The sequence below is a fragment of the Herpailurus yagouaroundi genome, unplaced genomic scaffold (genome assembly GCF_014898765.1).
Source record: "Herpailurus yagouaroundi ecotype Mexico unplaced genomic scaffold, PumYag 182, whole genome shotgun sequence".
Lineage (NCBI taxonomy): Eukaryota > Metazoa > Chordata > Mammalia > Carnivora > Felidae > Herpailurus > Herpailurus yagouaroundi.
Genome location: NW_024412413.1, coordinates 60,517,074 through 60,527,665, shown reverse-complemented (window position 1 = coordinate 60,527,665; position 10,592 = coordinate 60,517,074).

The following is a 10,592-nucleotide window of genomic DNA, read 5'->3' as shown; positions in this document are numbered from 1 at the left end:
AATATTCAGGGAAAATGGAACTCCATTCTCCAAGGCCTTTCTTCTTTTTTCATTTAAAATTTCTAAAAAGCCAACAAAATCCCACTAAATGTTGCCTAACTTCCCTTCTGATAATTAATTTAAGCCTGAATATATATGATGTATGTATTTACTTAATGGTTGGGTTGATCACTTCACCTGATTTGTGAATCTTTTTTTTTATTTTTTTTTAATGTTTATTTATTTTTGAGACAGAGACAGAGCATGAACGGGGAGGGGCAGAGAGAGAGGGAGACACAGAATTTGAAACAGGCTGCAGGCTCTGAGCTGTCAGCACAGAGCCCGACGTGGGGCTCGAACTCACGGACCCTGAGATCATGATCTGAGCCGAAGTCGGACACTTAACTGACCAAGCCACCCAGGCGCCCTGATTTGTGAATCTTTAGCAAGCAAAGGTTGTATATGAATTTCATTGTTTGCTCTGAATGATAATGAAAAAAGTTAAGAATATCGTAGATTTGGGGCACCTGGGTGGTTCAGTAAGTTAAGCATCCGACTTCTGTTGTGGTCATGATCTCACAGTTCATGAGTTCAAGCCCCATGTCGGGCTCTGTGTTGACAGCTCAAAGCCTGGAGCCTGCTTCAGATTCTGTGTCTCCCTCCCTCCATCCTCCCTTCCCCCCACCCCGCTCAAAAATAAATTAACATGAAGGAGAAGGAGGAGGAGGAGAGGAGGAGGAGGGGAAGGGGAAAGGGAAGGGGAAGGGGAAGGGGAAGAATATTGTAGATTGAAAAAAATACCCTGCCTAACTGCCTAACTTGCCATTTAAGAACCAAGTGCAGGGCTCCTGCGTGGCTCATTCAGATGAGCTTCTGACTTCAATTCAGGTGGTCATGATCTCACAATTCCTGAGTTCCAGCCCCGCGTCAGGCTCTGTGCTGACAGCTCAGAGCCAGGAGCCTGTTTCAGATTCTGTGTCTCCCTCTCTCTGCCCCTCCCCCACTCATGCTGTCTCTCTCTGTTAAAAATTAATAAACATTAAAAAAAGTTAATAAATAAATATTAAAAATTAAAAAAAAAAAAAAAAGAACCAAGTGCATCTGGATAGGTTCAATATTGGAAATTCAGTAGGTTCATGAAACAGATACTCTCCTCTTGTTCACTTACTCACTAAGAGGAAATGAAAAAGGGTTGCATTATATCAGGTCTTTGGAGCTGAGGGTAGTAAGTACATCAAACAAATGACGTCATGCTTGGACCCAACTCTAGTTCCTAAACATAACTCAAATATTACCGAAATTGATCATGACTTTTCACTTTGCCCAGTTTGAATAATGAAAATATTCAGAACTTTCTTGAACTTAATTTTATGTGTAAGTTCCCTTCACATGGAAGGGGCACATTTTAGAGCCAGACTGCTCTCCCACAGCTCTTCCTTCTAAATACCCATTTCAGTCACTCAGTATTATCAGTTTCTTCCATGAAAAATCCTTGTTTACATCTCAGAAAAAAGTTTCTTTACATCTCATATTCCCATCATATTTCTAATCTAAAATTTTATCTCTCAACCAGAATTATCTTGACAACTGCCCAATGATATCCTATTTTTAATCTCTGTATTAGTCATCCTAAGCAATATTACAATACATAGTATCCTAAAACACTATTTTAATTAGTTTACTTCTTGCTTTAAATCTTCTAGAACCTTCTAGATCTTAGTTTTGAAATTCATTCTCTTAGCAGTCAGGAATTGCCAAAATCTATGTTCAACCGCACTAAACATTTGCTGCAGTTCCTCAACATTAACCCTAATCCAAAATCTAAGCTTTTCACATGATAGTCACCTACATGAAATACCCTTAAATTTCCCCTATTCAAATCTATTTATACCCCATTCAAACATAAGTAATTTTTCAGAGCCCAGCTCAAATCCATCTTCTATTTCCCTCCTCTCATCCTTTCTTCCTCAAATGATTTCCTATTTGCATACACCCCATTCTTGTTAATTCCACATATTTTGTCATTATTCCCCAACTGGTTTGCATTGTTTATGTTCTATACATTTAATCTTGTCTCTATAATTCTCCAAGAGCAAATACCTTTAACAAAGGAAGTATTTTAAAATTTTCTTAATAATAAATGCCAGTTTATCACTTCTATACTAGGTGTCAATTGTACAGATCTGACTGCCTAATCTGAACTCTTTTTATAAGAGGTCTCATATAGTTCAGTAATACATGATAGTAGATGTTTTTAATATTTATACATTATTTCCTCAGAGTTTGACTTAACTTTGCTCCAACAATTCTAATGAAACCACATTCTCCCTTCCTGATTAGATACAATCTAATTTGGTATCACTTAATATCACTTAAACCTCACACTATAATTACTCATACTATTTCTTCTGCTTCCATCCAAGACCTGTCATCATTCTTTCATTTATTCATTCAACAATTACTGAGTAACTACTATGTGCCAGGTACTCTTTATGAACAGATAGGACAAAATTTCTGGCCTAATGGAAGTTGTATTCCACCCTCAAAAAGTAAAAAGATGATGCTCATATGTAAATAGGACCTCCCAAATTCACTCTTTCCCTTAGTCTCTAGAACCCTTCTTTAAGTATGGACTTCCTGGAAAATAAAAATAATCACATTGATGACATATGTCGAAGGAACAGAGAACTCAACTGAAAGAGCTTCCAATGGCCAAAATTGGAACAATTTAGTTAACAAAATAAATAAAAATTAGATAATAACCCAAAGTATAAAATAAATATCCAAGAATTCATACTGATATAAATAAATGATTAAGTTAATAAATAAGGGAGAAGAGATAAATCTTCTGTGCAGAAGTACTCCAAATAATTTATGTAGATACTCCATAACTTAACAGTGGAAAAACTGATAATCTCTTAGGCAGTCTAGATCAATAGCAACCATCATGTCATGTTGACAGTGTATCTACTTGACATGATGTGATAAAAATGCCACTTTACCTCTGTGGTCTTCTTCCCAATAGCATCAGACAAATTCCTATGGGGTGGAATCCTATAAAATATCTGACCAACAATCCTTACAACGTCAAGGTCTTCAAATATAAGGAAAATCTGAGAAACTGTCACAGTCAAGAGGACCCTAAAGATAACATGACAACTAAATGGAATGTGGTATCCTACCTGGAATCGAAAAAAGATATTGAAAGGTGAAAACTCAGAAAATATGAATAAACTATGGATTTCATTTAATAATAATATATCAATATTGGTTCATTAATTGTAACAAATGCATCATATTTATGTTTGTGTATAATATTTATTTAAGATATTAATAATAGGGGAAACTGGACATATGATATATGGGAACCAGCTATACTACCTACTCAATTTTTCTGTAAATCTAAAACTGTTCTAAAAAAATAAGGTCTATTAAAAAATAAATATAATCCTTAAGTTAAATTACAACTATTTTCCATACTTTGGCTATTGTCGATAACGCTGCTATAAACATCAATTGATGAATGGATAAAGAAGATGTGGTATACCATGGAGTATTACTCGGCAATCAAAAAGAATGAAATCTTGCCATTTGCAACTACATGGCTGGAACTAGAGGGTATTATGCTAAGCGAAATTAGTCAGAGAAAGACAAATATCATGACTTCACTCATATGAGGACTTTAAGATACAAAACAGATGAACATAAGGGAAAGGAAGCAAAAATAATATAAAAACAGGGAGGGGGACAAAACATAAGAGACTCATAAATATGGAGAACAAATAGAGTGTTCCTGGAGGGATTGTGGGAGGGGGTATGGGCTAAATGGGTAAGGGGCATTAAGGAATCTACTCCTGAAATCATTTTTGCGTTATATGCTAACTAACTTGGATGTAAATTAAAAAATAAATAAATAGAGGCGCCTGGGTGGCTCAGTCGGTTAAGCATCCAACTTCAGCTCAGGTCACTATCTCACGGTCCATGAGTTCGAGCCCCGCGTTGGCTGATGATGGCCCAGAGCCTGGAGCCTGCTTCCAATTCTGTGTCTCCCTCTCTCTCTGACCCTCCCCTGTTCATGCTCTGCCTCTCATTGTCTCAAAAATAAATAAACGTTAAAAAAAATTTTTTTTTAATAAATAAATAAATAATTAATTAAAATATTTTTTTAAATGACAACTAGTTTCTCCATGCTGGAAAAAAAAAATGCACAGCTACTTAAATGATGGATTTGAAAGAAAATTTAAACATCTCTTTTACAGGCTATTCAACACAGGATGCCATTCTACACTATTGTTCCATTTCTCTCATTCTTTTCTTTAGCTTGCTGATGACCTGTGTTCAATCTCTTGTTGCAATTTCTTCACCATCTTCACCAATCTTTCTGGGATGGCTTCTCTTAAACAGCTATTAAACTTTTGTTCTTGAAGATAGCAAAAAAGGATCTTTATTAGTCTCTCAGAACCAGGACCCCCAGGGAATGTATTGTTTGTCAGCACAATTGATCCCAAGTGGCTGCTCTGAAGAGAGAAAAATGTTTGTTACTTTGAATGTTAAAAAAAAAAAAAAAAAATAAAAAAAAAAAAAAAAAAAAAGCTCCCCAGAAAGCTAATGTCTCTTGCTCAAGTCATCATATCTCCTAAGAGAAAAAGCTCTAGAAATTCTCTGGCCTCCAACACATGTTTTTTATACAAGTTAGTAAATATTTGAGTCTATGTATGTCCAACATTTTGCTATGCAATATACAAAATAAACAAAGTAAATCTACCCCAGGACAACAAAACAATATATAAAATATACAGCTGTGAAAAGTTAACAATACAAGAAACTGCACAAGCCAACATATATTGAAGTACACAGATCATGTGTACTTTGAATACAGAAGGGAGCTCCCTGTAGTCAAGTGAAATAGTAATTGCATTTCTGCTATTTACTATGTGTCAGGCAGAATTCTAAGAAATATGTACAGTAATAACAGAATCTATTAAAACTCATATACTATATCTTATCATCAATATAGTATTATTATTATTATTATTATTATTATTATTATTATTACAACCACCATTATCATTCTTGTATTGCAAATAAGGGAACTCAGAAACAGACCCTAAAACACACAACTAATAGATAGAAAAGCTGAGATCTGGGGGCACCTAGGTAGCTTCAACTCAGTTCATGATCTAACAGTTTGTGAGTTTAAGCCCACACTAGACTCTCTGCTGTCAGCACAGAGCCCACTTTGGATCCTCTGTCCCCCTCTTTCTCTGCTCCTCCTCCACTCATGCCCTCTCTCTCACTCAAAAATAAACATTTTTTTTAATTTATTTTTTTTTTAATTCTTTTTTTCAACGTTTATTTATTTTTGGGACAGAGAGAGACAGAGCATGAACGGGGGATGGGCAGAGAGAGAGGGAGACACAGAATCGGAAACAGGCTCCAGGCTCCGAGCCATCAGCCCAGAACCTGACGCGGGGCTCGAACTCACGGACCGTGAGATCGTGACCTGAGCTGAAGTCGGACGCTTAACCGACTGTGCCACCCAGGAGCCCCAAAAATAAACATTTTTTTAAAAAACAATTAAAAAAAAAGCTGAGCTCTGAACCCAGGTAATCTGGATCCAGAGTCCATGAATGACCAGAACACAATACTGTTATCCATTCCTGCAGGCCCTGTGAAGAGACAGAACTCTCTTTACACCCAGAAAAAGAACTAAAAAGGCAAAAAATTAAGCACAGAGCATTTCTTACATCATCATCGACAACAACAAAACCTGTATTAAACAAATTAATGAGAATATGTTTCAAAACTCTTGGGTAAATCTTTCTACCTCAGCAAAATCCCTAAGCAAAATATTAAGGCAGATATAAAAATTAGAAATAATTAATGATATTTACTGATTGATTAATATGAAGTGAGAGGAAAGAAAAGTCTAAGTCAGTTGTAGAGTTTAAATCTAGATGACTGGAGATTACAAGCACTGAGAGCGGGAAGATGGCGGCATAGGAGGATGCTGGGCTCACCTCCTCCTGCTGATAGCTTAGATTCCACTCACATATGCCTAAATAACCCAGAAAACCACCAGAAGACTAGCAGAATGCACTCTCTGGAGCCAAGCGTAGATGAGAGGCCCACGGAAGAGGGTAGGAAGGGCAGAGAGGCAGTGTGTGCTACACGCCATGCTACACGGTGGGAGGGAGCCCAGGCAGTGGAGGGGCAGCCGGCTCAGCAAGCCAGAATCCCCAAGTCTGGCTTGCAAAACCGGAGAGGCTGGACTGTGTGAGTTCTGACAGCCAGGGGGACTTAACATCTCGAATGTTAAAAGTGAACAGCTCTGCTCTCAGAGAGTGGGGAGGGTGAGAGGACACCAGGAGAGAGAGTTGCTGAGCCCAGGAACACAGAGCTCAGCTTGCTGGGGAACAAAGGCGCTGGCCAGCACCATCTCCCTCTCCCACTCCCCAGCCGAAATCCGAAAGGGAACCAGTTCCCCTCAACGAACTTGCTTACACCACACAAACACCCAACGCTGTGCTTCTGTGGATCCATCCTTCCAATGGGTCTGCCTCCCTCCCAGTAATGCAGGGCCCCTCTCACAGGGGACCACTAATGGCAAAGCAAGCTAAGCCTGACCCTCCCACCTCTGTGCACCTTGTGGATCCACCCTGCCTAATATGCCAGATCCCATCAAAGCAGCACCACGAGCCTGGCAGTGTGGAAGTAGCCCAGGCAGGGGCCACACCACTCCACAGCGAGTCCTGCTCCTGGGAGAGGGGAAGATAAGGTACACACCAGTCTGACTGTGGCCCCAGCAGTGGGCTGGGGACAGACATCAGGTCTGACTGCGACCCGCCCACCAACGCAAGTTACTGTGCAGTACAGGGGAAGTGTTCTGCAGATTGGAGCCACCTCAGGGACTACCCAAAATGACAAAATGGAAGAATTCTCCTCAAAAGAAACTCCAGGAATTAGCGATAGCTAACGAATTGGTCAAAAATGATTTAAGCAATATAACAGAAGAAGAATTTAGAATAGTCACAAAATTAATCACTGGGCTTGAAAAAAGTATAGAGGACAGCAGAGTATCTATTGCTACAGAGATCAAGGGACTAAGAAACAGTCATGAGGAGCTAAAAAATGCTATAAATGAGGTGCAAAATAAAATGGAGTTGACCACAGTTCGGATTGAAGAGGCACAGGAGAGAATAGGTGAATTAGAAGATAAAATTATGGAAAAAGAGAAAGCTGAGAAAAAGAGAGATAAAAAAAATCCAGGAGTATGAGGGGAGAATTGGAGAACTAAGTGATACAATCAAAAGGAACAATATCCTTACAATAGGAATTCCAGGAGAGGAAGAGAGAGAGAAAGGGGATGAAGGTGTACTTGAAGAAATCATAGCTGAGAACTTCCCTGATCTGGGGAAGGAAAAAGGCATTGAAATCCAAGAGGCACAGAGAACTTCCTTCAGAGGTAACTTGAATTGATCTTTTGCACGACATATAGTGAAACTGGCAACATACAAGGATAAAGAGAAAATTCTGAAAGCAGCTAGGGATAAACATGCTCTAACATATAAAGGGAGACTGATAAGACTAGTGACAGACCTATCTACTGAAAGTTGGCAGGCCAGAAAGGAATGGCAGGAAATCTTCAATGTGATGAACAGAAAAAATATGCAGCCGAGAATCCTTTATCCAGCAAGTCTGTCATTCAGAATAGAAGGAGAGATAAAGGTCTTCCCAAACAAACAAAAACTGAAGGAATTCATCACCACTAAACCAGCCCTATAAGAGATCCTAAGGGGGATTCTGTGAGTGAAATGTTGCAAGGACCACAAAGTACACAATGTTTATGTACACAATGGAATACTACGTGGCAATGAGAAGGAATGAAATATGGCCTTTTGTAGCAATGCAGATGGAACTGGAGAGTGTTAAGTGAAATAAGTCATACAGAGAAAGACAGATACCATATGTTTTCACTCATATGTGGATCCTGAGAAACTTAACAGAAGACCATGGGGGGGGGGGAAGGAAAAAAAAAAGTTAGAGAGGGAGGGAGCCATACCATAAGAGACTCTTAAAAACTGAGAACAAACTGAAGGTTGATGGGGGGTGGGTGATGGGTATTGAGGAGGGCACCTGTTGGGATGAGCACTGGGTGTTGTATGGAAACCAATTTGACAATAAATTTCATTTAAAAAAAAAAGATTAATTATTTACTCTTAGGTACAGATGAAATAGCCTGGTGTAATTATGGGCGATTATGACAAAAAGTGACCATTTATCTTCCTGATGCCTAAAATTGCCTCAATACATTGAGGTCCTTAATTGAATATTTAAATCCTAAAATGTAAATATATTGGTGATGTAAACTTTAGATTTCACTTTAAGTATAATTAATCAATCAATGTCAAGGACAAAATGCCTGGTTTCATCCATCCAATAAAAACTTGCTGATTATCTGCTATGTTCCAGGCAAAGCTCTAGTCCTGGATCTACAGTGGTTTACAAAATAGATGTGGTTTGTGTTCTCATGGAACTTGCCGTCAATTAAGGGATAGGGATAAAAAGTAAAAGAATCTATAATTACCAATTATACTCTATACTCTAAATTAAATAAATATATCTTTTGTTTTAGCAGTGGGGACAGAATATAAATAGAATTTCACAGGAAGGCATCTTTTTTTTTCAATATATGAAATTTATTGTCAAATTGGTTTCCATACAACACCCAGTGCTCATCCCAAAAGGTGCCCTCCTCAATACCCATCACCCACCCTCCCCTCCCTCCCACCCCACATCAACCCTCAATTTGTTCTCAGTTTTTAAGAGTCTCTTACGATTTGGCTCTCTTCCACTCTAACCTCTTTTTTTTTCCTTCCCCTCCCCCATGAGTTTCTGTTAAGTTTCTCAGGATCCACATAAGAGTGAAAACATATGGTATCTGTCTTTCTCTATATGGCTCATTTCACTTAGCATCACACTCTCCAGTTCCATCCACGTTGCTACAAAGGGCCATATTTCATTCTTTCTCATTGCTCTGTAGCACTCCATTGTGTATATAAACCACAATTTCTTTATCCATTCATCAGTTGATGGACATTTAGGCTCTTTCCATAATTTGGCTATTGTTGAGAGTGCTGCTATAAACATTGGGGTACAAGTGCCCCTGTGCATCAGTACTCCTGTATCCCTTGGGTAAATTCCTAGCAGTGCTATTGCTGGGTCATAGGGTAGGTCTATTTTTAATTTTTTGAGGAACCTCCACCCTGTTTTCCAGAGTGGCTGCACCAATTTGCATTCCCACCAACAGTGCAAGAGGGTTCCCGTTTCTCCACATCCTCGCCAGCATCTATAGTCTCCTGATTTGTTCATTTTGGCCACTCTGACTGGCGTGAGGTGATATCTGAGTGTGGTTTTGATTTGTATTTCCCTGATGAGGAGTGACGTTGAGCATCTTTTCGTGTGCCTGTTGGCCATCTGGATGTGTTCTTTAGAGAAGTGTCTATTCATGTTTTCTGCCCATTTCTTCACTGGCTTATTTGTTTTTCGGGTGTGGAGTTTGGTGAGCTCTTTATAGATATTAAAGGGCTAGGGATACTAGCCCTTTGTCCGATATGTCATTTGCAAATATCTTTTCCCATTCCGTTGGTTGCCTTTTAGTTTTGTTGGTTGTTTCCTTTGCTGTGCAGAAGCTTTTTATCTTCATAAGGTCCCAGTAATTCATTTTTGCTTTTAATTCCCTTGCCTTTGGGGATGTGTTGAGGAAGAGATTGCTACGGCTGAGGTCAGAGAGGTCTTTTCCTGCTTTCTCCTCTAGGGTTTTGATAGTTTCCTGTCTCACATTCAGGTCCTTTATCCATTTTGAGTTTATTTTTGTGAATAGTGTGAGAAAGTGGTCTAGTTTCAATCTTCTGCATGTTGCTGTCCAGTTCTCCCAGCACCATTTGTTAGAGACTGTCTTTTTTCCATTGGATGTTCTTTCCTGCTTTGTCAAAGATGAGTTGGCCATACGTTTGTGGGTCTAGCTCTGGGGTTTCTATTCTATTCCATTGGTCTATGTGTCTGTGTTTGTGCCAATACCATGCTGTCTTGATGATGACAGCTTTGTAGTAGAGGCTAAAGTCTGGGATTGTGATGCCTCCTGCTTTGGTCTTCTTCTTCAAAATTACTTTGGCTATTCGGGGCCTTTTGTGGTTCCATATGAGTTTTAGGATTGCTTGTTCTAGTTTCGAGAAGAATGCTGGTGCAATTTTGATTGGGATTGCATTGAATGTGTAGATAGCTTTGTGTAGTATTGACATTTTGACAATATTTATTCTTCCAATCCATGAGCAGGGAATGTCTTTCCATTTCTTTATATCTTCTTCAGTTACCTTCATAAGCTTTCTATAGTTTTCAGCATACAGATCTTTTACATCTTTGGTTAGATTTATTCCTAGGTATTTTATGCTTCTTGGTGCAATTGTGAATGGGATCAGTTTCTTTATTTGTCTTTCTGTTGCTTCATTAGGAAGGCATCTTTGAAGGGGTTATATTTAAGCTGGCACCTGAAAAATAAAATCCAGCCATTCAAGAATGCAATCAGAGCATTTCAAGAAGAGAGAAACCGTTGC